The sequence below is a fragment of the Malus sylvestris genome, chromosome 14, assembly GCF_916048215.2.
Source record: "Malus sylvestris chromosome 14, drMalSylv7.2, whole genome shotgun sequence".
Taxonomy (NCBI): Eukaryota; Viridiplantae; Streptophyta; class Magnoliopsida; order Rosales; family Rosaceae; genus Malus; species Malus sylvestris.
Window position 1 is genome coordinate 28414190 of NC_062273.1, and position 26152 is coordinate 28440341.

Genomic DNA, 26152 nt, shown 5'->3' on the forward strand with positions numbered 1-26152 from the left:
ATAGGATTGCTTGTTCGAAAATCGAAGAGGCACCGCTATCTGAACTTCGAGAGCCAGATTTCTTTAGATAAAGCTTGTCTGCAATCTTCACACGCAACATCAGCTTTCCAGATAGCACAAACCACTTTTTCAAAGTGCTTTAACAAAGTTAAAACACGTGAAGCTTGCAACTCTCACAGCCAGGTAGACTCATATATATGTCGACCTCCATCCTCCACAGCCAGGCAGACCTGCAAATAAAAAAAAATGCTCAACTTTTCTTCACGTCCGAGAGGGCATTCTCAGCAAAGTCTCTCGAAATACTCAGCTTCTTTTCCTCCCGATAATACCTCTGCAAACAAGCCACACTAGAGCAAGAATATCTCATATCATCAGGGTTAAAAGCAAGGGTATCCCATATCATGTTTTTTCCCTGTCTTTTCCTTTCGCCTTGTTCTTACCTACAAGACAAGGAGAAAGAGAGCAATCAGTCAGCACTTGGAATCAAGCTTCCTGTCAAGAACTGACTGCCTGGAACCTCTTGCCTGATTACTTACCTGGCATTGCTCTCGAGTACTCATCTTCAACATCTTATGCTTCCAGAGAAGATACCACATCTTCCTGAGGAACAGATAGGGCAAGTGAGAAGGATACAAGAAAGCATATGGAGACAAGTGTAACAGAACACGTGCCGATACATCCACTACTTTGTCAACAGTAAAAGTATCCTATATCATCAGGGTTGAACGTACTCTAGATTTGATGGACTTGTTTTGACCCTCAAATTCTTGAGTTGGCCTTATACCTTGGAAGAAACTAGAAAACCCTCCAGCCTAGTTCAAGAATAAGCCTGTGGAAAGTTACTTCTTCAAAAGCAAAAGTATCTCATATCATCTCTTCTCCATTTGCTTCTCCTTATCCTTGTTGTTGTTTACGACACAAGGAGAATGAGAACAATTAACTGGAAGCCGAAGTCGAACCTCCAATCCAGGTTGCTTGCTTGGAAGTCTAATTGCTTACCTTGTCTGTTACCTCATTCGACAAATCTCCTAGCTCGGCGACTTGGGAGACTCCTACTATAGGGTTTGTATCGCACTTGACCAAGCCATAAATTACAAGTAAGCTTCAAGTGAAATTGATACATTACCTTGTGCATCTTCATCGGTTAAAGATACCACCCCTGGATGGAGGAAAAGTACTTCCAGAGAAGATGCCACATCTACATATGAGACAGATAAGGCAAGTGAAAATGATACCACACTTCAGTATTTAGAAGTTTCGTGATTACTCAATGGCTTGGATCTTGCAAGTCCCCAACCGAGGAGCTTCCCTCACTCGGGAACTTAGGGGAGCACTGTTTGTACCATACTTGACCAATCCCGAAACTACTGAGCACCAGTCAACGTTATATCGTCAAGGACCCAGAAGAGTTTCCCTCAAACCAGGAGGCCAATCACAGTGCGACACATGTCGACATCCGAAGCCAATCATAGCGCGACATGTGTCAACATCAGAAGCCAATCACAACACGACACGTGTCAATATCAGAATGAAACTAGAAACTCTCTTCTATAAATAGAGATCATTCTCTCACAATATTTCCTAATGTCATTTGTACTAAATCATTCACTTGTACTCACAAAAGAAGTGCTTGAACCTATGTACTTGTGTAAACCCTTCACAATTAATGAGAACTCATCTACTCCGTGGATGTAGCCAATCTGGGTGAACCACGTAAATCTTGTATTTGCTTCCCTGTCTCTATCCATTTACATACTTATCCACACTAATGACTGGAGTAATCTAGCGAATGTCACAAACTTAACAATTTCTGTTGTACCAAAGTCCTCGCTGATTTTGTGCATCAACAAACATAAAAATACTTACTGAAATCATCTATAAATGTTACATAATAGTTCTTTCCACCACGAGTTGGATATGATCTAAAATCATACAAGTCACTATGAATTAAATCTAATAAATCATTGGATTTTTCATGCACTAATTTAAAGTTTTGACTTGCAAATTTCAATTTTGTACAAGTCTCACATTTAACATTATCTAAATAATCAAGCTTGGGCAGCAAACCTAAATTGTGCATTCTAAAAAAGAATGAAAATTTACATGTCCTAGCCTAGAGTGCCATAAATTAGATGAATCAATTTTTCATTCATAGCATTAGCAAGTACATTCAGTTTGAATAATCCACCAGCAAGGTTTCCTACAAACATTCCCCCTTTAGTGAATACAAACTTATTGGACTAAAAAACTAGTTTGAATCCCTTATTACTAAGGATAGGACCATAAACAAGATTCTTCCTTATATCGGGGACATGCAGCACATCAAGGAAGGTTAATTCCTTTCTAGAAGTGAATTTCAGAACACATTTCCCTATTTCAGCCACAACAGATGCATACACATTTCCCATAAACAGATGCTCATTTCCCTCGACTTTCTAGTACGAAGAGAACATATTTCTGTCACCACATACATGGCTAGTCACACCGGTATATATCTACTAATCAGCGTGGTCAGATACAAGGTTGATCTTAGAAATCATTGCATCTAGGACTTCCAATCATTTTCAATCAGGTTTGTGCGGTTGCTGTTGCCTTGATTTCCAGGACCTTAATCCCTTCGATGGCGACATTTTTGAGCCCTATGCCCTTGCTTTCCACAAACCTAGCAACTTCCCTTGATTTTCTTGAAGTCTTTCCCTTTCAGACCAGGGACAAAGTTCTTTTCCTTCTTCTTAGTTTTCTGGAATTTCGGCCTTTGCTTCGATGAACTTCCTTCAACAACATTCGCCTTGGCTTCCATACTCGAAACCATGCCTTTCTCATTCTTTTTGTTATCTTCCTCAATTCTCAGCCTTACAATGAGATCCTCGAGGGTCATTTCCTTACGTTTGTGCTTGAGATAATTCTTGAACCCCTTCCAAGAAGGTGGCAATTTCTCTATAAAGACGCCACCTGAAAAGACTCATTTATCACCATCCCTTCAACATGAATGTCATGGATGATTTTCTGGAGATCTTCAGTTTAAGAGACAACGGACTTGGAATCCACCATTTTGTAGTCCAAAAATTTGCCCATGACAAATTTTTTTGAACCAGCATCCTCTTTTTTATATTTTTTCTTAAGTGATTCCCAAAGTTCATTGGCTGTTTTGCACACCACATAGACATCATAGAACGAATCATCTAATGCATTGAGAATATAATTTCTGCATAGGAAATCATTATGATTCTAGAGTTTATAGCTGTCAAAGTTTATGCAGGAATATTATCTCCTTTTGCACTAGGCACAGTCTTGAGCATAACATTAGCCAAATTCAGAGTTGTCAAATAAAACAGCATTTTCTGATGCCACCTTTTGAAGTCTCCGCCCTTAACTTCCTCAGGCTTTTCAAAATGAGGTTTAGTTCCTGATTGTTTCATACTGTTCGAAGATTGTTGGAGAACAATTCAGAAATAAATAAAAATAACAGAACTTGAAAACTAAATTCTTTATTAACAAAAAATACTTGCTATGCAGAATGAAATAACAAAAATAATACAAGAATTAAATGATACTAACTTGATTGAATCACAAATAGAGGCTAGCGCTTAAGCTATATCTTTCGAACAATATTTCCGTCCCACTCTTGTGCTTGTGTTTTTACGACGTTTGCTCGATCAGGATACAATTATCTACTCTTATGCTTGTGTTTTTACGACGTTTTACGACGTTTGCTCGATCAAGATACAATTAATTCTATAACCCGCACTGGATTATAGAATTTTGGCGAATTATTTTGTGTGTTTACTCTCTGGAAATTTTGTACGGAAGAGAAGTAGGAAGAAAAGATGAAAATACTGGAAACTAAGATTGTGAATATATAGGTTGTTTCACACCCTTTCAAACTAAGATTGTGAATATATAGGTTGTAAATATATAGGTTGTTTCACACCCTTTCAAACTAAGATTGTGAATATATAGGTTGTTTCACACCCTTTCAAATACCTGTTGAACGTATTAGGCCCCAAGTGCCCCAATTGATTAATTAATATTAATTGTATTAGGCTATATTATACAAGCCTAATCCACATAACCATAAAGCCCAAGCCTTCCATTCATTTCCAAATGGTCCAAATCCTAATTAACAGAAAAAAGGACTAGACCTATATAAAGACCATTGGGAAGTAAATGTTCCCGGATGTGGGACACTAAAAATCTCAAAACTCCAACAAGTGGGGCATTCAGTGCCCATTACCCCCAACGACTTTTTTTTCAAAGTAATTCCCTTTGTTAATTTCTTATAACAAGTTCAATAAAAGAGATACTTTGTAGATGACTTTCAGTATTTTTTTTGGCCGGCCTACTACACTTCAGGCTTATCTTAAGTAATTCTCTTCTTTGTAGCACAATTCTTTACTCTTATATTTTCTTCTGTCTCGATTGTCTACCTATCTTCTTCTCAAACTTAAGATAAATCTCAATTAAACACAATACCCAAGCTAAATTCTTATGATTTGTCTTAGCCTGAACTCTCTTCTTAAACCTTGTAAGAACTAAGAAAAAACATACAAGTTGTTATTAAAAAAAATAAAAATAAAAATAAAAAATCATTTATTGATGGAAAAAATTTGTCGGGCCAAATACCATTTTGTCGCCTATAATTTTGCCCGACAATTCTTTTGGGCAAAGTTCATAGCGAAAATTGTAGCTCAAGTATTTGCCCAAAAAAAATATAAGCTTTTCGTTTGGGCAAGGATTATTGACCGAACTAAGTTGACGAATGCAGCTTGCTTTGACGATACCTTTTCCTCGAGTATCTAGAAATAAAATAATTATACAAAATTTCGCGTGACAAACATATTCATCGAGCAAAGACTTTAAATATTTTTTAAAATTTTGTAATTAAAACAATATTTCATTTAACTAATTACAATATTTTCATTTAACTAATTTATTTAATTCTAATTATATTAAGTTTGCTTTAAGCCATACAAGGACTTATGTAATCGACAAACATGTGTGGGGTTATTAGGATCACTAAAGCAAGGTGGTTGTGACATATAAACTTCCTCTTGAAGAATGCCATGAAGAAAGGCATTCTTCACATCAAGTTGATGCAGAGACCAACCAAAATTTGTTGCCAAAGCTAGGACCAACCTCACTATAGTAGGTTTAACAACAGGGCTAAAGGTTTCCCCATAGTCAATGCCTTCTTATTGATTGAACCCTTTGGCAACAAGTCTTGCCTTATACTTGGAAATAGACCCATCAGCATGTTTCTTGAGTTTAAACACCCACTTGCAACCTACCAAGTTCTTGTTTGTAGGCAAGGGAACCAAAGACCAAGTGTTTTGAACTTTAAGAGCATGCAACTCTTCTTCCATAGCAAACAACCACAAAGAAGACTTGAGAGCTGACTTATATGTAGCCGATTCAGTCTGAGACAAATCTACTGGTAAAGTATCTTGAACAATTGAAAGATAAACTTTCTTCTTTGAAATACCACTCTTAGCTCTTGTTTGCATAGAGTGAGTATTCATAGGAGGAATGGGAAGAATAACCTGCAGATTATCAGGTTGAAACTCATGCTGAATCTCAATACTAGTCTCACAATTATTCTCAAAAGTAGACTCACTATATGGCTCTGAATATGTCCCAGATGGTATCTTAGGAGCCACAGGGGATTGTTGATCTGTTGATGCAGTAATGGATTGTAAGGAAGCACTGTGGGAACCACTGTGATGATCAGAGCTGGATGACACAGTATTAGACAGAGTAATGGTCCTAGGTAATGGGATTGTAACCAAATGATTCTTCCTATTAATGGATATAGAAGGAGATGAGGAGATAAAGACAGGTTTAGAAGTAGGATTGGTGGAGACATGATGTTTTAAAGATAAAATGGAATATGGAAATTCAGACTCATCAAACACTACATGCCTGGAAATGTAATATTTTTCATGAAGAATGTCATAACAAATGAACCCCTTGTATTTTGAAGCATAGCCTAAGAAAAGACATTTTGTAGTTTTGGGTTGTAACTTGGTGCTGTTGTAGGGCTTTAACAATGGAAAAACTGAACACCCAAAAATCCTGAGATGATTAATATCTGGAACAGCTTTAAATAATAGTTCAAATGGAGATTTTTGGTGAAGGGTAGATGATGGCATTCTATTAATAAGGTACACAGCAATTTGGCATGCAAATGACCAAAAATTGGAGGTAAGACAACTGTTTCTAACAAGGTGATAGTTGTTTCAATAATATGCCTATGTTTTCTCTCTGCTAAACCGTTTTGCTCAGGAGTATAAGGGTATGACAATTGATGTGTGAGGATCGGAGATCAAGAAATACCAAAGAGCGACCGTTTTCGTTACCTAGGATCTATCTTGCAAAAGAACGGAGAATTAGATGGAGATCTCAACCATAGAATACAAGCTGGATGGATGAAGTGGAAGAGTGCATCCGGCGTGTTATGTGACCGTCGTATGCCACTGAAGCTCAAGGGAAAATTTTATAGGACGGCAATAAGGCCGGCGATGCTGTATGGCACAGAATGTTGGGCGGTGAAACATCAACACGTACACAAAATGGGTGTAGCGGAGATGAGGATGCTTCGTTGGATGTGTAGGCACACGAGAAAGGATAAGATTAGGAATGAGGATATCCGGGGTAAAGTAGGAGTAGCCGAAATTGAAGGAAAGATGAGAGAAAATCGGTTACGGTGGTTTGGACATGTGCAAAGAAGGCCTACTGACGCTCCGATTAGAAGATGCGACTATGGGACAGAGGTTCAGGGCCGAAGGGGTAGAGGAAGACCTAGGAAAACTTTGGAAGAGACTCTAAGAAAAGACTTAGAGTACTTGGATCTAACGAAGGACATGACACAGGATCGAGCACAATGGCGTTCTAAGATTCATATAGCCGATCCCACTCAGTGACTTGGATTTTCCAAGTCTCCAACCGAGAAGTTTTCCTCACTCGGAAAATTAAGGGAACACTACCCCAACCTACATGCTCCACTCAGAAAGCTCCAACATACAAGCTTCAACAAAAGAAAATTCAAAGAACTTAGCGAAGAAGGCTTTGGTGTTTTTAACACAGTACGTTGAAATGAAGGAAAGCTTATTTATTGATATCCCCAATAAGTTACAAATATGTACATATACATGAGTCAAAATAAACACACAAGAGGGAGCCTTCATAAAGGTTGCTTAGGAGAAGTCTCAGCAGTCGGTAGAGCCCCAGAAAGAGAAGGCACCGGAGGGGGATCATTTGGAGCCTCAGTACTGGACAGAACCCTAGAAGGAGGAGGCATCAGAGGTTGATCATTTGGAGCTTCATTACGCGGTACAGCCCCAGAAGACGAAGGCAATAAATGCCTTTGGAACAAACCCACAAATCTCTGATGATCAAGTAAAACCTGACCATCAGTTTCCTTCATCTGGTCAAGCTTCCTCTTCATGTTTGTAGCATAGTCATGTGCGAGCCGGTGCAACTGTTTATTCTCATGCTTGAGCCCTCTAATCTCCTGTTTGAGACTCATCACTTCAGCCGCCAATGATTCAACTTGGCGGGTTCGAGCAAATAGGCGTTGGGCCATATTAGACACAGAACCTGCACACTGAACACTGAGAGCCAGCGAATCCTTAACAGCTAACTCATCAGACCGTTTGGAAAGTAGTCTGTTATCTTTGGGAGTGAGAAGGTTCCTGGACACCACCGCAGCGGTCATATCATTCTTCATCACGGAATCCCCAACGGTAAGAGGACCAGTAGGGGAGACGAAGGATGGGCGCCATATGTTGTCTGGAGAAGGCGGGGCTGCCTCTTCAACAAGGTTCAAGTCAAAACGACGGTCGGAGGGGCCAGACATTTTCAAAGTTGTTGAAGAGAGAAGAGGTCGGACAAATCAAGATCTTAGAAGTGCAAGAATGAAGCTTCTACTGGTGGAGATTCAAGTGTGCTTTGGAACTTAATGCCAGCCCCTATAAAAATCTGCACTCGACGGAGCTTCAGAAATCGAAGAGGCGCCTGCTCAGAAATCGAAGAGGCATTTGCTTTCTCAAAAGCTGGGCTGCTTAGAGATCACGAGGGTTGATCTCAGAAATCGAAGAGGCGTTTGCTTTCTCAAAAGTTGGGCTGCTCAAAGACCACGAAGGCCGATCTCAGAAATCGAAGAGGCGCTCGCTTTCTCAAAAGCTGGGCTACCCAGAGACCACGAGGGCCGATCTCAGAAATCGAAGAGGCACCTACTTTTCCAGCCTTGTCAGCACCTGTCACACGCACACTCAGCTTTGCGGAAATTATGGGCATTCTGTCGAAGACTTCTGGGGAAGTAGAAAACACATGAATCTTACTGTTCAATCACCCACTTCCCACACGCAACAATAGCTCATGGGTACCACAGATAACTTTGCCAAAGTTGAGCACGTGAAGCTTGCAGCTCCCACTACATCGCTCTGACCAAGAAGGGTAAAAGAATAGCAAAGAAACAGCACTAACAAAGTTTAGACCCATAAATTTTGAAGGTCTAGCTACCATATTATTACCCACAAGGGTAAAGGAACAGTACCACTGCTGGATAATTGGAAAGTCCCTGTGTGTCAACCTCTGTGCTTCGTGGCAAGGTAGACTAGCAAACATGCCCAACCTTTACTCACATTCGAGAAAACACTCCCAATAAGATTGCTTGCTCCAAAATCGAAGAGGCACCGTCCTCCGAATCTCGAGAGCCAGACTCCCAACATGACTACTTTCTTAAAAATCGAAGAGAGGGTAAAGGAACAGTACCATTGCTGGATAATTGGAAAGTCCCTGTGTGTCAACCTCTGTGCTTCGTGGCAAGGTAGACTAGCAAACATGCCCAACCTTTACGCACATTCGAGAAAACACTCCCAACAAGATTGCTTGCTCCAAAATCGAAGAGGCACCGCCCTCCGAATCTCGAGAGCCAGACTCCCAACATGATTACTTTCTCAAAAATCGAAGAGACTGCTCCCCGAATCTTCGAGAGCCAGACCCCCAGCATGATTGCTTTCTCAAAAATCGATGAGGCATCGTTCTCCGAATCAATCGAAGAGGCGCTCGCTTTCTCAAAAGCTGGGCTGCTCAGAGACCACGAGGGTCGATCTCAGAAATCGAAGAGGCACCTACTTTTCTAGCCTTGTCAGCACCTGTCACACGCACACTCAGCTTAGCAGAAATTATGGGCATTCTGTCGAAGACTTCTGGTGAAGTAGAAAGCACATGAATCTTACTGTTCAATCACCCACTTCCCACACGCAACAATAGCTCATGGGTACCACAGATAACTTTGCCAAAGTTCTCTGCCAAAGTTGAGCACGTGAAGCTTGCAGCTCCCACTACATCGCTCTGACCAAGAAAGGTAAAAGAATAGCAAAGAAACAGCACTAACAAAGTTTAAACACATAAATTTTGAAGGTCTAGCTACTATATTATTACCCACAAGGGTAAAGGAACAGTACCACTGCTGGATAATTGGAAAGTCCCTGTGTGTCAACCTCTGTGCTTCGTGGCAAGGTAGACTAGCAAACATGCCCAACCTTTACTCACATTCGAGAAAACACTCCCAACAAGATTGCTTGCTCCAAAATCGAAGAGACACCTTCCTCCGAATCTCGAGAGCCAGACTCCCAACATGACTACTTTCTCAAAATCGAAGAGAGGGTAAAGGAACAGTACCATTGCTGGATAATTGGAAAGTCCCTGTGTCAACCTTTGTGCTTCGTGGCAAGGTAGACTAGCAAACATGCCCAACCTTTACTCACATTCGAGACAACACTCCCAACAAGATTGCTTGCTCCAAAATCGAAGAGGCACCGCCCTCCGAATCTCGAGAGCCAGACTCCCAACATGATTACTTTCTCAAAAATCGAAGAGACACTGCTCTCCGAATCTCGAGAGCCAGACCCCCAGCATGATTGCTTTCTCAAAAATCGAAGAGGCATCGTTCTCCGAATCTCGAGAGCCAGATACCACAGACCACTTTTTTCAAAGTGCTCTGACAGAGTTAAAACATGTGAAACTGGCAGCTCCCACTACCGTGCTATGACCAAGCAGGGTAAAGGAATAGCATTACTACTTGTTGTTAGGGAGACTCCTATATATGTCGACCTCCATCCCCAACGGACAGGCAGACCTGCAAAAATGCTCAACCCTTCATCATATCTGAGAGGGCACTCCCAACGAAGCCTTTCGAAATATTCAGCTTTCTTTCCCCCCGATAATACCTCTGCAAACAAGCTATACTAGAGCAAGAATATCTCATATAATCAGGGTTAAAAGCAAGAGTATCTCATATCATGCTTTTTCCCTGTCTTTTCCTTTGGCCTTGTTTTTACCTGCAAGACAAGGAGAAAGAGAGCAATCAGTCAGCACTTGGAATCAAGCTTCCAGCCAGGAACTGACTGCCTGGAACCCCTTACCTGATTACTTACCTGGCATTGCTCTCGAGTACTCATCTTCAACATCTTATGTTTCCAGGGAAGATTCCGCATCTGCTTGAGGAACAGATAGGGCAAGTGCGAATGATACAAGGAAACATGTGGAGACAAGCGTAACAGCACACGTGCCGATACATCCATTACTCTGTCAAAAGCAAAAGTATCCCATATCAGCAGGGTGGAACGTACTCTAGATTTGATGGACTTGTTTTGACCCTCAAATTCTCCAGTCGGCCTTATACTCTGGAGGAAACCAGAAAACCCTTCAGCTCAGTTCAAGAATAAGCCTGTGGAAAGTTACTTCTTCAAAAGCAAAAGTATCTCATATCATCTCTTCTCATTTTTCTTCTCTTTATCCTTCATGCTGCTGCAAGATGGGGAGAAGGTGAACAATCAGTCGGAGCTCTGATTGCTTACCTTGTCTGTCACATCTTTCAGCAGACCCCCTAGCTCGGCGACTTGGGGACTCCTACTACATGGTTTGTATCGCGCTTGACCAAGCCTGAAACTACAAGTAAGCTTCAAGTGAAATTGATACATTACCTTGTGCATCTCCACCAGTTAAAGATACCACCCCTGGATGGAGGAAGAGTACTTCCAGAGAAGATGCCACATCTACCTATGAGACAGATAAGGCAAGTCAAGACGACACCACACTCCGATACTTAGAAGTTTCGTGATTACGAGATCATTCTCCCATAATATTTCCTAATGTCATTTGTAATAAATCATTCACTTGTACTCACTAAAGGAGAGCTTGAACCTATGTACTTGTGTAAACCCTTCACAATTAATGAGAACTCTTCTATTCCGTGGACGTAGCCAATCTGGGTGAACCACGTACATCTTGTGTTTGCTTTCCTATCTCTATCCATTTATATTCTTATCCACACTAATGACCGGAGCAATCTAGCGAAGATCACAAAAAGCGACCGTTTTCGCTACCTAGGATCTATCTTGCAAGAGAACGGAGAATTAGATGGAGATCTCAACCATAGAATACGAGCTGGATGGATGAAGTGTAAGAGTGCATCCGGCGTGTTGTGTGACCGTCGTAGGCCACTGAAGCTCAAGGGAAAATTTTATAGGACGGCAATAAGGCCAGCGATGTTGTATGGCACAGAATGTTGGGCGGTGAAGCATCAACACGTACACAAAATGGGTGTAGCGGAGATGAGGATGCTTCGTGGGATGTGTGGGCACACGAGAAATGATAAGATTGGGAATGAGGATATCCGAGGTAAAGTAGGAGTAGCCGAAATTGTAGGAAAGATGAGAGAAAATCGGCTCCGGTGATTTGGACATGTGCAAAGAAGGCCGACTGACGCTCCGGTTCGAAGATGTGACTACGGGACAGAGGTTCAGAGCCGAAGGGGTAGAGGAAGACCTAGGAAAACTTTGGAAGAGACTCTAAGAAAAGACTTAGAGTACTTGGATCTAACGGAGGACATGACACAAAACCGAGCGCAATGGCGTTCTAGGATTCATATAGCCGACCCCACTTAGTGGGAAAAGGCTTTGTTGTTGTTGTTGTTGTTGTTGTTGTTTACTAAGATACTCACCCCCACCATCACTCTGTAAGGTTTTCATTGAAGTGGCAAAATGATTTGAAATATAGTTGTAAAAGCCAACAAATGTGGAGAAGACATCACTTTTATTAATAATATGAAACAGCCAACAATGTCTTGTGCATTCATCAATGAATGTCACATAATACCTAACACCATCTATAAAAGTACAAGGAGAGGGACCCCATACATCACCCCTATACACCACTATGAACTACTTGAAATGGATGAATTGACTTAGACACAGAAGAAACAAATGGCAATTTACAAAACTTGCCTTCCAGACATGTATGACACATCACAGACACTGAATAAGGTAATATAGACTGATGACATTTCTTTAACATGACAGAGACCATGGAATTGGAGGGATGACCTAATCGATTATGCCAAAGGCTAAAAGATACTTGGTGTCCAAGATATTCAGCCCGATACTGTGTAGGTATAGCTTTACGCCTAGCCGGAAGTGGGATGGGGTACAATCTATTACTACAATGTCCTTAAAAGAGGATCCTCCATGTGGCCTTGTCCTGGATCCAAAAGCAAAAAGCATCATATATCAACTAGCAATTATTATCCAGACATAGTTGATGCACAGATAATAGATTCTAAGACAATCTAGGAACATATAAAACGGAATTAAGCTGCAAGGATTTTAATGGAGTATGTAGTGTAGAGGAACCAATATGAGATATTGATAAACCTGCACCACTCGTAGTCTGAATTATTTCATTAGTGGGATATGGGGAAGTAAGTGACATATTACTCATATCAGCAGTCATGTGTGAAGAAGCTCCTGAATCAGTGAGCCAAAACTGTTGAGAAGGAGCACTTGGTTCACTGAACAGAGTATTTGTGACATGCATAGTTGTAGGAGATGAAGATGACATATTTGAGTTCTTAAAATGGCAATATTTAGCACTATGATTCTTTTTCCCTAAATTTGACACCCCTAAAAAACTGCATTATCAGAATTTCGAAACCTGCAGATAGGAGCCAAGTGTCCAAATTTCCCACATATCTGACAAGATGTACCAGAAAGACTCTGTTGCCTTGGTAAAGATGTACCAAGAATTACAGGTGCTTGATTCACAGTATAATTCCTATAGTTAGGCTTAGAGTTCCCAAACCGATTCTGAGAATTGTACTGAAATTTGCCCTTGTTTTTGTTCTTGTTGTAGGTTGGCTTGAAACCAGAAGAGCCTCCATATAAAGTACCATTTGGAGAAGTGTCAGTCTTGGAAGATTCACCATAAGACTTCGAGTCATTATTATTATTTCTGGCAACCATTGCAGACAAGAAGGGAGTAATAGGAACATTTTCAACCATTGTTTCCTCAGCAAGTAATTGAGATCGAAGATCTTTCATGGAAATCGACCCCTAATGATTGACCGTAGGGTATTATACTCAGAGGATAGACCATTCAAGGTTAAAATGACAATATCATCATTATTAAAGTGAACCATAGCAGCAGCAAGATGATCATGAGCTTCTTTAATCCTTTGCAAATACATAGAGATCGAATCGGTACCTTTCTTGATGTTTTGCAATTCCGACTTCATTTGAAAAATCGTGGCCTGAGTAACAATCGAAAACTATTCCTTAAGGCGAACCCACAAATCACAAGCACTAGTACTACCAATTGCACATGAAACAGCAGAAGGAGAGATGGTGGTGGTAAGTAATTGCATCAATGCCCAATCATGCATTTTCCAAACCTTGAATTCATCACTTTCAATTGTTGGAGACACATCGCTTGAAGAAATAGAGGAATCCGCAGAATTGGATACCACAAAGTGAGTCGGACACGAATGCGACCCATTCACAAAACCTATAAGACCATAGCCTTCAAGAAGCAACTCGATCTGAAAATTCCAAGTGAGATAATTGGAATAGTCAAGCTTAACAGTCACAGAAGATGAAACTATTGATATAAGAGACGTTATAGGAGATTGAAGAATTTGCAACTCAGCAGAAGTCACCATTGTAGCAAATCAGGAGAAAAACCCAGATGAAAATTTCTCTGAGAACTTAGAACAAACACTTGGTGTGCAAAGAAGAGAAGACACCCAGTCGAGGAAGTAGAGAACGATCAAGATTCCAAGAAGAAGAGGAACAACCATCAATGGAAGCAGTTGAGCAGAAGCAGAAGAACCAAGATCAGAAACCGTCAAGCACGAAGCTTTTCAGGCGAATGATACTATGTAAACAGAAAGAAGCACAATATTCTTGCACAGAAAGAAAGAATAGTTGTAGAGAGACAAAGTATTTCTTTTATATTGAATGAATTAAGAGTTCTTTCCTTTACAGTTATATGTTGTATATATCTAATTACATTGCTTAGCTACTGAGCTATAATAAGACTCACAAGATCTTGACACTTGTCATAATCTCTACTCAAACAAACTTAACCACCTCACACATATAATATCTATCAACTTCAACCTCTTTCCCTTCTTCTAAGTTCCAGGCCCAATTTTATTTCGTTTTTAGAAAGAAAAAAAATTCGTTTTTTCTTTAAAAAGTGACATTAATACAACTTAGTACTACCGTCTAATGGTATTCTTCTTCACTTATAAGTAAAATCTTAGGTTTGATTCTTGTTAAAGACGAACTTAAACTACATTATTATGGCTGGCTCAATGTGAGGCTTAGCCTACTCCCCCACCCCTTAATGCATATACTATCGTTTGTTAAAAAAAAAACATAAATATGTTTATAACAATAGACAAATTTAATTACCAACGTATAACATATGGGCATATAACTAGTATCATTTGGCGTTTAGAAGAGATTCCAATTTATCGAGTTTAACAAATTAAACAACTCAATTTATTTCTTATAAAATAAATTAGGGCTTATGGCGATTTGAATTGGTTGGTAGAAATGTTGACCTTAATAAGGGGCATGACTTCCAGCTTTTACGATTTGGGTCTGGAAAAAGAAGGCGCATGCCAATGCCATGCAACTAGGTTAGCCACAGTTCCTCTAGGTCTGGCAAACTTGATCCACTGCTTTAAGTGGGAGCTCCCAAGTGGTTTGGTATCTAAAGACTTGGACATGACTGAGATTTGGGGATATGGCTCTCAGAAACCAAACACTTGCTTGTCGAGCCAACTGCTGAGCTACCGCCTACACAACAACCTTCATAGAGGAATGAAATTGAATTCTCTTTTTATTATAGTCGTTTTTTGGGTCAAATTTAATCGACAGGCATGGCAGATGGCTAATTCGCAGTCATTGTATTTTCTTTTCACAAAATGATAGAAAGATAATAGAAACTCCTGAAAAATGAATCAGAAGTAGTGCACCTGAAGGATGAAGATTGAATGCAAAAGTTGTTTGTGAACATTATACAGGATTGCTACGACTCTTAATCCACCCTTTGATCAGCTATGAACATTATACGGTATTAGGTTTTTATTTTTCTTCAAAGTTATATATATCCTCATGGTGATTTGGTTTTTTCACATAGCTATACTGCTATGGTATACTGAATAATTAAAGAACCCATGTTTCACCTCTATTGTTTGACCCAACTTGGCACATTGGATTCCCCTTCGATAGATGATGACTTTTTGATAGCTAAATTAGGTTTCAGTTTTTGTCCACAATTTAAATGTACCTACTACGCCTAATCAAAAGGACAATATACCAAATCTGTCGGAACAGTTGGCTTAGTTGACGCAGCATGAAGCAATCAAAAGGGTTACTAACGTAATCTATTAAAGAATGAGGTCTGGAGTCCACCAAAAATTTGAGAGAAATTCCAAAGGGTTGAAAATGATTAATGATTGAATAATTAGAATTTGTAATCCAATGACTTAAATAAAAGATAGAACCACTCAGAACAACTCAAAAGACGTTGATAATTAAAAACAACATTAATCGAATGATTTTTATTACGAAACTTTAAATTGCATTTTGGAGGCTGAAACGACATCGAATGGCCAAAATCCATCGTATATAATCGCAAAGCAATGTGTTTCAACCGTGGTGTCGTTCCCCTTCCGAAAATGTATCACATGCCCAATTCAGAGCTTGGACGCCAAATCTGCAAATTTCAACTGGGTCATTTTGTCTTTCAGCAGTCCATGTTGAAGAAAGTTAGGGTTCCACCATCAACCAATTGGCAATATGGGGAGTAGCACAACTTCTTATAAACTCATACAAGGTCCCTCCTCCCATCAATGTGGGATTCATTATTCTCAACATGCCTCCTCATGTGTGAAGAATTTTCAAGCTTAACACATGGACAACACAACAGGGTGACGTGGAGCTCATGTGACCATTTGGCTTCCTTTTGTCTTCCGATGGTCCATTATGAAGAAAGTTGGGGTTCCACTATAAAACCAATTGGCAATATGGAGAGTAGTCAAACTTCTTATAAGCCCATGCAAGGTCCCTCCTCCCATCAATGTGGGGCTCATTCTCAACACACCCTCTCATGTGTGGCGAATTTTCAACCCTAACACGTGGACAACACAACAGGGTGACGTGGAGCTCCTGTGGCCATTTGACTTTAGACATGGGACAACCTGTTTTGATACCATGAAGAAAGTTGGGGTTCCATCAGAAAACCAATTGGCAATATAGGAAATAGCCCAACCTCTTATAAGCCCATGCAAGGTCTCTCCTTCCATCAATGTGGTATTCATTCTCAACACACCCATCTTCAATCCATTTAGTTATTTGTTCTACATCATTACTGAACAAAACCATTAACGTTAAGCAAAAAGTTGTCGTCCAGTTAGTGTGTGTATATATATATATACACACACACACACATCAAGCACCTTATTTGAGTCCATGAGAAAATGTTTCATTTCCCTCAAATAGAAAGCTAGAATGACTCCTTCAGCAATAATCATCCTCATACTCTTCCTTACCTTCCTCTAGTATCTCATCCACATACTAACCTTTGGATTCCGAAGGTCGAAACACCAAGGAATACTGCCTTATGGGCCTACGACACTACCAATCATTGTAATCTTCATATGCTAGGCAACTTTCCCTACTGTAACCTCCAACACTTGGCCGAAAAATATGGCCCTATAATGTCCATACACCTAGGCTTCATACCCACCATAGTGGTTTCATCCCCCAAAGCTGCAGATCGCTATTCTTGAAAACCCACGACAGAGTTTTCGCTAACCGCCCCACTCTCGAAGTCTGTGATTACTTATCCTCTAGGCAAAAGGGCATGGCCCTAACTGACTATGGTCCATATTGGCGGCAAGTAAGGAAGCTTTGCACCTAGCAGCTTCTTTGTCGGTAAAAAATTGAGTATTTTTCTCCATTGAGAAGGGAGGAAGTGGGGTTGTTGGTTCAATCGCTTAAGAAGGCCGTAAAGGTAGGTGAGGTGGTGGATATGAGTAATAAAGTTGGTGGGCTAGTAGAGAGCATAATATATATGATGATATTGGGGAGCAAAAATGATGATTTGTTTGATGTCAAGGGAATTGTTGAGGAGATTATGTCTTTGATAGGGTCATTTCATATTGGTGATTATGTGCCTTTCCTTAGTCCATTTGATCTTCAGGTAAAAATATTTCTCTTTAGTCTTTACCAACTTAATTGTTATCCCAAATATTTCTAATGTCGTAGATGAAAGGACTATATATTTACATTGTTCTAAAAAATTTCGTGTAGCGCCGCCTAAGCGCTAGGTGGCTGACCACCGCTCCAATTAATCCCTAGGGTTTAAAAAATTAAGAAAAGGCGCATAAACAAGTCTAGAAGCCCACCTAGACCCGCTTAGGCACCCACTTAGGTCGTGACTCTCACTTTGACGGAAAATATATGACTTTCATTTTGCATTTTATTGTTTTTAATACATTGTAAGTGGTACTTGGATGAACTCTCATTATGTTTCTCAATACAATTAGTGAAGTGTTTGATGTAGTGTCGGACTGAGAATAAAAAACAATAACAAATTCTAATATTATATTATTTAATTCACTATAATTATTATTTTATATTATTAATTCATTTTATTATTATTTTATTCTTACTTTTGTCTATATTTTTCCATTCTAGAAACCTTCCTAGTCCTTTCCTATTTCTTTTCTGTTCATTTCCCTCACCCATCATAATTTTGCTCCGTCCTCTCCCTCTTATTCCTCCCCACTCCCTCTGTTTCTCCCTAAGTTTGTTCATCCTAATCCTTCTTTTTCTTTGTCCCTCTCCCTTTTCATCTCCACCTTTTTCTTCCTATTTTGTCCGTTCATTCCTTTTTTTTTTCTTTCTAATTTTTCTAAGACGCAATTGGCAAATTAGAACCCATATCAGAGTTTGAGTCATATGGGTACACATTGTTCTGCTTCTCTGGCGTCAACGACGATGGTCTGCGATTAGGGAGTTTGGAGTGCATGTGTAATTAGAACGGCTCTTGTGAATGTGTGATTGGACGACTCCTATGCATTTCTGTTGACCCTAGAAACTACAAAGCCTACGTGGCGCGCAGGCCGAGTAATCTATAAGCTAACTACGTCCTTCGATGAGTGCGGGGCGTGCCAACTCGTCGGCCGAGGAGTAAATTTTTTGATGTTGCGTTGGGTGCGCGGCTGACTTCTGCGTCTTGCGATTGCGGCCGAGGAAGGAACACGTCTCGGCCTCTTGGGCTCTCGAACCTGAAGACAAGGTTACTATTTTTACGAAGTTCAATATCAAATCCGGCTTTCAACGTGCCGAATGTAATAACTTGTAACACCTCACTTCGCCGAGAAGGCTGATGAGATGACCTCGACCAATAAAGATTCAGAAATCCTTCTCGACCGAGACTTGGATAGGTAATCAATCGTTCTCGCCGCAGTGCTGTTGATGCCAACGGAAGATACTGCGAGACCGACTGATTCTACGGTGACAGAGCTATCTATGCCGACTTAAGATATCACCGGTTGCTTCCACAGTGCTGTTGATGCCAACGGAAGATGTGTCAGCGAAAAAGAAAAAGAAAAATCACAAGTTGTGAGAATTTGTGCAGGGCAATTTTTGTATTGATTTGCAGGGGGCTTGGATGATGTACAGCTTCCCCTATTTATAGTACTGGATCTTGAATCCGAGTTAAAATCCTACTCGGACTAGGTCTTCCTCTCCGGATCAACACCACCTCGACCAGTCCTATTTTCACTAGGATTGTGAACCTAGTCCTTAACTGAGCCGGATTCGCTTCTGGGTCACTGATCCTGCCGAAACTCCCATTGTACTAGGACTCGACTTGTGTTATGATCTAACCGACCTAGGCTTGGAAGTCCACGAGCTGAACGATCCATGGCCTTCTTGCCGCAAGGCCTCCCGGGCCGAGAATGATCCTAAACTCGGCCCAAACTATTATTTTGGGCCCAAACATTGCCCCCTCGCTTCTGAGGTCCTCGGCCTGAATTCTTCGGCTGAGTTTCGGCCTTGAAGAAGCGAATCTACCACTCAGAACCCTAGTGCCCGAGTTCCAAGGCGCATTTATTGAACACAATTGCACGATCTTGATCCTGCTAACCAAACTCGCCACGTGGCGTCCTTTTAACACGACCAATCCTTAATAATGACATCTAAGGCGTGCGGCTACCTGAACCGTCATGCCATCATGACCTTATGGCTGAACTTAGCCACTCTACCTCAATCCGCGAGCCACTACCTCAATCCGTGAGTCACTTGTCATCATGCAGGCGTCGAAACGTCTTCCGCCATTAATCTCGCCGTCACACGCAATCGTGCGCCCTCAAAACCTGAGACCTTCGATCTTCTCAACTGCATTTCCCAAATGTTCATCATGATCAGTGATTCATTCGGTCGATTTTACCCTTTGTTTTGAATTTCAAACGATTGCCCTTCCTGCCAAAATCCTATAAATACTGAAATCCCTCATTCCTACTTTACGTTTTCAAAAACTCTGAAATTTTTTGCCCTTGTTCTCCAGCATCTTTCTCTTTTCCAGGTCTCCATCTTCAAATCCCCCAACCCAGAAAACTTTTTACACCGTGCTTCCTTCATACAATGGCATCCTTCATCTCTAAGCTTTCCAGGGAATGTGACCAGCATCAGAAAATTCTTGATCGAAGCTCGATCAAAACCATACGGTTTGAAAGTGACATGAGCACTTCCCACCAAATCTTAGGTCCTCTTTTCAAGGCGGCAGTACCGTCAACCATTACTGGACTTCTTCAGGAGCACTGCCTATCATCTTTGCTCCAAGGGTTTGAATGGTCGAGATGGGATGCAGCAAAACCCCAAGGCTCCTGGCCCTCGACGACCACAACCTGGGCAGCCTGGGTTGTCCGAATGGAAAGGCTCTTCGGCAAGCAATGGAAGGCCCTCGGCATCTACGATGCCATCCTCCTCGCTAGCCTCATCCCTCGGCTGGTCGGCGATTGCGGACTCCGTTGTTGTCAAAGTTGGACAACGAGACTCTTCGGTTCCTTCTCCGATGGTTTGATCCTGCGGTGCTGCTTCGGTAACTTGTTGGTTCTGCGTGACTGCCTCAGGTGAGGTTGATATCGACAGTGTGCTTGGGGTTAGGACCTGGACCTATTCCTGGTAGTGTAGCCGGGCATCCCTGGTGTCGAGATAAGCATCTAGACGTGCAACACGTGCTATTTCATCGGTCGTAAGGCCGAAGAGCGAAACAGCCGAAAATACTTCGAAGTGATATCGTAAATACTGAAGGTCCTCCATTGAGAAATGAAGGTCGGCTGCATCGATATCAGTGTATGGGTCGACTTCAAATCCAAGGACACGAGCTTCTCATATGTGCTGGAACCTTGCTTTCAATCCTGGGTCTGAGGTTTTCTGGATGATTCGCTCGGCATCAGGCCAAGTCAGGACTAGATCAATGGTGTCCTGGCATGCATTCGGCAAACCATACAGATCGTTGGCCGAATGTTTCTTATGAAATTCGCGCATATATTCCAAAGATTCCCCAAGGAACGGGGGATGCAAATTCCGTCGAATTCTGATCAAAGGTTCTTGCATAGCCGGCAGGGCTAATTTGATTTAGGCCTCTTTCCTGAAATGTTCAATGCGTGCCTTCATCTCCCCTGGTCGAAGAAGAAGTTTGATCCGTTTATCGGCCTCTTCAAACATGGTTTCGACATCTTGGTCGACCAGCCGTTTCCCTTGAGCCAACTCTGTCATAATGGCCGGAGGTGGTCGTTCATCATCAGTAGCAATTATGTCCTTCGGCCGCCATTTAGGGACCGAAGTTTCTTGGGCTGCCGGTCGGCGGGCCATGCAATCTATCATTTGGTGCCGGCGTTTCTGGGATTTGGACAGTGCGGTGTAGACACCTTTCGAAGAATGATATGTATACCATCGTTGATCTCTAGGCTCGAGAGGTTTGAAGGTTTTTTGGCTCCGCGATGATTCTGAACAGCTAGAATTACGTTTATAGTAATCATCGTCATAGAATGAAGCATCAAAATCGAGGCGCCGCCTGACCGGGGGTGTCTCCTCCATCCGTACTTTAGGACCGAGCATATCAAAAACCCCTTGATGTTGGCCTACGTTAGCTACCTTTTACCGGGTTGCGGTCATCGGTCGTTCTGCTATAAGCGAAGAGGGCTTCTCCTCTGGCTCACTGTCGACCTTTGCTCTACATTTACGGCACAAAACCGTCGTCCCACTGTCTTCATCAGTGCTATAATCCATCAGAGGTTTGACAATAGCGAGTCTTGTTAAAGCTGTAGGTGGTTCGTTTGAACGAAAATCAGCCATGAACCGTGGCCGAGAATTCTGATTCCGCAAGCGTTGCGTCGCAACAACTTTGGCCTTTCCTTTCCCTTTGTCCTTAGGTAGGCACGCATCGACCATATTTACTGTTGCCGTGGGGAACGGGTCAGTATCAACACTCATCTTCTTCTCCGGAAATTTCAGTTTGCCATTATCAATCCAGCTTTGGACGTTGTCGCGAAACACGACGTAATTGTTTGTCGTATGTTTGCTTGAATTGTGGTATTTACAATACACCTTTCCTTTAAGCTCTTCGGCCTTGGGAATGTTGTGACCAGGCCGAAGCTTGATGATTCTTGCTGATAACAGTTGGTTAAAAATTGCGTCAGCCTTTGTAATATCAAAAGTATAAACTTTTGACGGTTTCAATGTTCCTTCAGTGGCCGAGCGGCTTTTGACTTCCCTAGAGTCAACTTGAGTCAATGCCTTGCAAACGTATGGTTTATCTATCACTATCTCAGCTGCATCCACACTAACGCATTCATCCTCGGTTGATGCATGATTGACAGTAGGATTCTTGTAAATCATCCCCCGAGTTGGAACTTTCGAAATCTTTTCCTCACGGAGCAAGTAATCATACTGCTCGACATGTTGGGCTAATTCGTACATATCCTGAAAGTTTTCCCCCAAGAATTTCTTTTTGTATTCGACGTCGAGGCCGTTCAAAGCAAGCCTGACAAATTCGACTTCGGGTAAAGGCACTCGGCACCAATTCCTGGCTGATTTGAACCCGGTAAGATAATTCATTGGTGACTCATCAGATGCTTGAGCCATCCTTGCTAATGAGGAAACTGACATCTCCATCCCTGGCCGATAAAACTGCTTGTGGAATTTCTCGACCAACTCCTCCCAGTCTTGGACGGAATTAGGAGGGAGATTGATATACCAAGCGAATGTTGAGCCGGTCAATGAGAAGTTGAACAGCCGTAACTTATGGAAATCACTATTAACATCCCTGCATTGCACGGTGAAACGAGCCACGTGCTCCAACGAAGACAGGGACGATTCACCGGCAAAAAGGCTAAAATCTGGGATCTTGAAACCCTTCGGGTATCCGAACGTTTCCACGTAAGCTGGGTACGGATGGATAAACTTAGGAAACTTTGGCCCTTTCTTCATGGCCGAGTCGATCATCCGCTGAACTTCGGTCACATCAACAGGTGTTGCTTCGACCCTCTGGTCAATTCCGTCTAACCTACTATTCGACCCCCCTCCTTTTTCCAAGTCAATTGGTTTGAGCCAAGCAGGAATAGGCTAGGCCGGCACAATTGGTAACGGATTGTTTCCTGTTGGTAAGTGCTGGAGAAGATCGAAAGGCCTGCTGTCACTGACTTTACTAACCAGCATTTTGAGCAATTTGGTTTGTCGCTCATTGGAACTGAGTATCACGTCATGCAGCTTGTCAATGCCTCGACTAAACGTTTGCTCGACTGACCGAGACTGCTCGTCTAGTCGCTTTCGAAGAAACGACCTTGTTGGTGGGTCAGATCCTTCACCACCATCCTCGTCGCACACCTCTACTATCCCTTCATTGAGAACGCAGGTGTTTCTATTAGGGATGTCTAGACCGCGGAATTGACCGCCGAGATTAACTTCTCTCTCTCGGCGAGTCGCGCTTGTGGACTCAGGTGTCACAGCGCTAAGGGGATTCTGTGCCTGTGGCACACTTTGTCCTATGTTCTGAATCGGCAAATCTGATGTCGACTTTCCCATAGCTGTTTTCTTTTTTACCGATCGTGTTTCAATTGGCATGAACTTCGTAGTTTAGCACTAGGTCCCACCGGGCGTGCCAAAATGTTGACCCTAGAAACTACAAAGCCTACGTGGCGCGCAGGCCGAGTAATCTATAAGCTAACTACGTCCTTCGATGAGTGCGGGGCGTTCCAACTCGTCGGCCGAGCTCGGCCGAGGAGTAAATTTTTTGATGTTGCGTTGGGTGCGCGGCTGACTTCTGCGTCTTGCGATTGCGGCCGAGGAAGGAACACGTCTCGGCCTCTTGGGCTCTCGAACCTGAAGACAAGGTTACTATTTTTACGAAGTTCAATATCAAATCCGGCTTTCAACGTGCCGAATGTAATAACTTGTAACACCTCACTTCGCCGAGAAGGCTAATGAGATGACCTCGACCAATAAAGATTCAGAAATCCTTCTCGACCGAGACTTGGATAGGTAATCAATCGTTCTCGCCGCAGTGCTGTTGATGCCAACGGAAGATACTGCGAGACCGACTGATTCTACGGTGATAGAGCTATCTATGCCGACTTAAGATATCACCGGTTGCTTCCATAGTGCTGTTGATGCCAACGGAAGATGTGTCAGCGAAAAAGAAAAAGAAAAATCACAAGTTGTGAGAATTTGCGCAGGGCAATTTTTGTATTGATTTGCAGGGGGCTTGGATGATGTACAGCTTCCCCTATTTATAGTACTGGATCTTGAATCCGAGTTAAAATCCTACTCGCTTCTGGGTCACTGATCCTGCCGAAACTCCCTATTGTACTAGGACTCGACTTGTGTTATGATCTAACCGACCTAGGCTTGGAAGCCCACGAGCTGAACAATCCATGGCCTTCTTGCCGCACGGCCTCCCGAGCCGAGAATGATCCTAAACTCGGCCCAAACTATTATTTTGGGCCCAAACAGTTTCATATGCACAACGATTTTGTTTTTGTTTTTTGTATCGAATTTTGGGTTTGGATATGGTTTTGAGAATGGTAAGCGTGCATAATTTTTTGCCTTTTTTGTTTTCGAATTTTGAGGGATTTAGTTTTGAAAATGGTAGATGAGAGGGGTGAAGCAGAGTGGAGTTGGTAAATGGGATCTGGGTTTTGAATTTTGCGAGGAACAAGTAGAGGGGGGCAACCAAGGAGTTGGTCTTAGCAATCCGGTAGATTTCGGGGGGTCACGCTAAGCCCCTCTAGCAAAGCCCTTTGTCTTGGTTAGTCGGGGCGAGTCTCATTAAAGCTTGTCCCGACGTGGAACAAACATGGAATTGCATTCCCATTTAATCTAATCCAGTCTAGTGAATGCTAGCGAGTGCAAACAAATGCACCCTTAGAGGTGATTCTAAATTGTCCTTAACTTTTTAAATATCCCAAATAATTACCTAATGTTTTGAAAATTAAACATCTGTTGTGACACTAAGAGTAAAGTGACGATATTGCAGTATTAAGTGATGATGTCATTAATATTGAGTGATAATGTGGACAAAAGTTAGTTTTCATTTCAGTCTCTCGTCTAATAACTACTGCTAGTCATATCACCGGACCAACTTTTCTTCATCTCAGAGATTAACCAAACGCGCGAAGAGAACTAGGGCGACAGCCGACCAACTTTTCGAAAAGATAATTGGAGAACATGGACGTGCTGCTCTCACTAATGAATCAACCATTAAACCCTAACGACAAGCAATCGTTTGGGGCCTTCGACATGATTACGGGTGCCTTCGACACTAAATCTAACGCAATCGTTTGGGGCCTCGCAGAACTCTTGAGACACCCAAGGGTAATGAAGCATCTCCAACAAGAGCTTCGAACTGTGATCGGGATGGACCAGATGGTGGAAGAGAATGATTTACCAAGGTTGCGTTACTTAAATATGGTGGTCATGGAGAGCTTTAGACTACACCCAGCTGGATCGTTGCTAATCCCTCGTGAATCCATGCAGGACAATACAATCGATGGATATTACATACCTAAGAAATCGAGAATCCTAACAAACACTTGGGCTATTGGGAGAGATCCCAATGTTTGGTCGGATAATGTGCAACAATTTTACCCTGAAAGGTTTATAAATAGCAATGTTGACGTCCTGGGACATGACTTCCAGCTTCTACCTTTCGGGTCCCGCCGAAGAGGGTACCCTGGTATACAGTTAGGGCTAACCACAGTTCGGCTGGCTTTGGCGAACTTGGTCCACTGCTTTAACTGGGACCTCCCAAGCGGCCTTCTACCTGAAGACGTGGACATGGCTGAGACGTTCGGCATAGCGCCGTCATAAGCCCAATACTTGCTCGCCGTACCAACTTACCGGCTAAAGATTAATTAATTAGACATTCGTCCATTTGCGATGTATCCGGCAATGACCATGGTTGAAAATAAATTATGTCTATTGCAATTATAAACAATAAGGTCAAAGTGACAAATCAATTAGTAGTTAAAATAATCATATATGAAGTAAAGGAGAAGCAGAGAACCTCTAAAAGTAAAAAATAGAAGGACGATTGGATATGTTGATTAGTTTTCATATTTGATAAAATATTGAGAAAAGGTATCAATTGTATCCAGCATCAGTATATTTGTCATAAAAAACCAACCCCACCAGCCCCCTCTTCCCTTTGTAGCTTGTCCCCATCCCCAGCCATAATGTTTCACCACCTTTACCCCGCTCCCATCTCAGATATTTCACCATCCATCCAC

At 41.9% G+C, this 26152-nt stretch overlaps 1 long non-coding RNA gene and 1 pseudogene across 1 annotated transcript; both read left to right on the forward strand.

Annotated features, from left to right (window-relative positions):
• Positions 1-8401: 8401 nt before the first annotated feature.
• Positions 8402-11288, forward strand: LOC126599880 (uncharacterized). The gene is made up of 2 exons (XR_007615257.1): positions 8402-8510; positions 9424-11288. It is a non-coding gene; the product is annotated as an uncharacterized LOC126599880 (long non-coding RNA).
• A 5574-nt stretch (positions 11289-16862) lies between these two features.
• Positions 16863-25781, forward strand: LOC126599184 (cytochrome P450 CYP736A12-like; annotated as a pseudogene).
• The last annotated feature ends 371 nt before the right edge of the window (positions 25782-26152 follow it).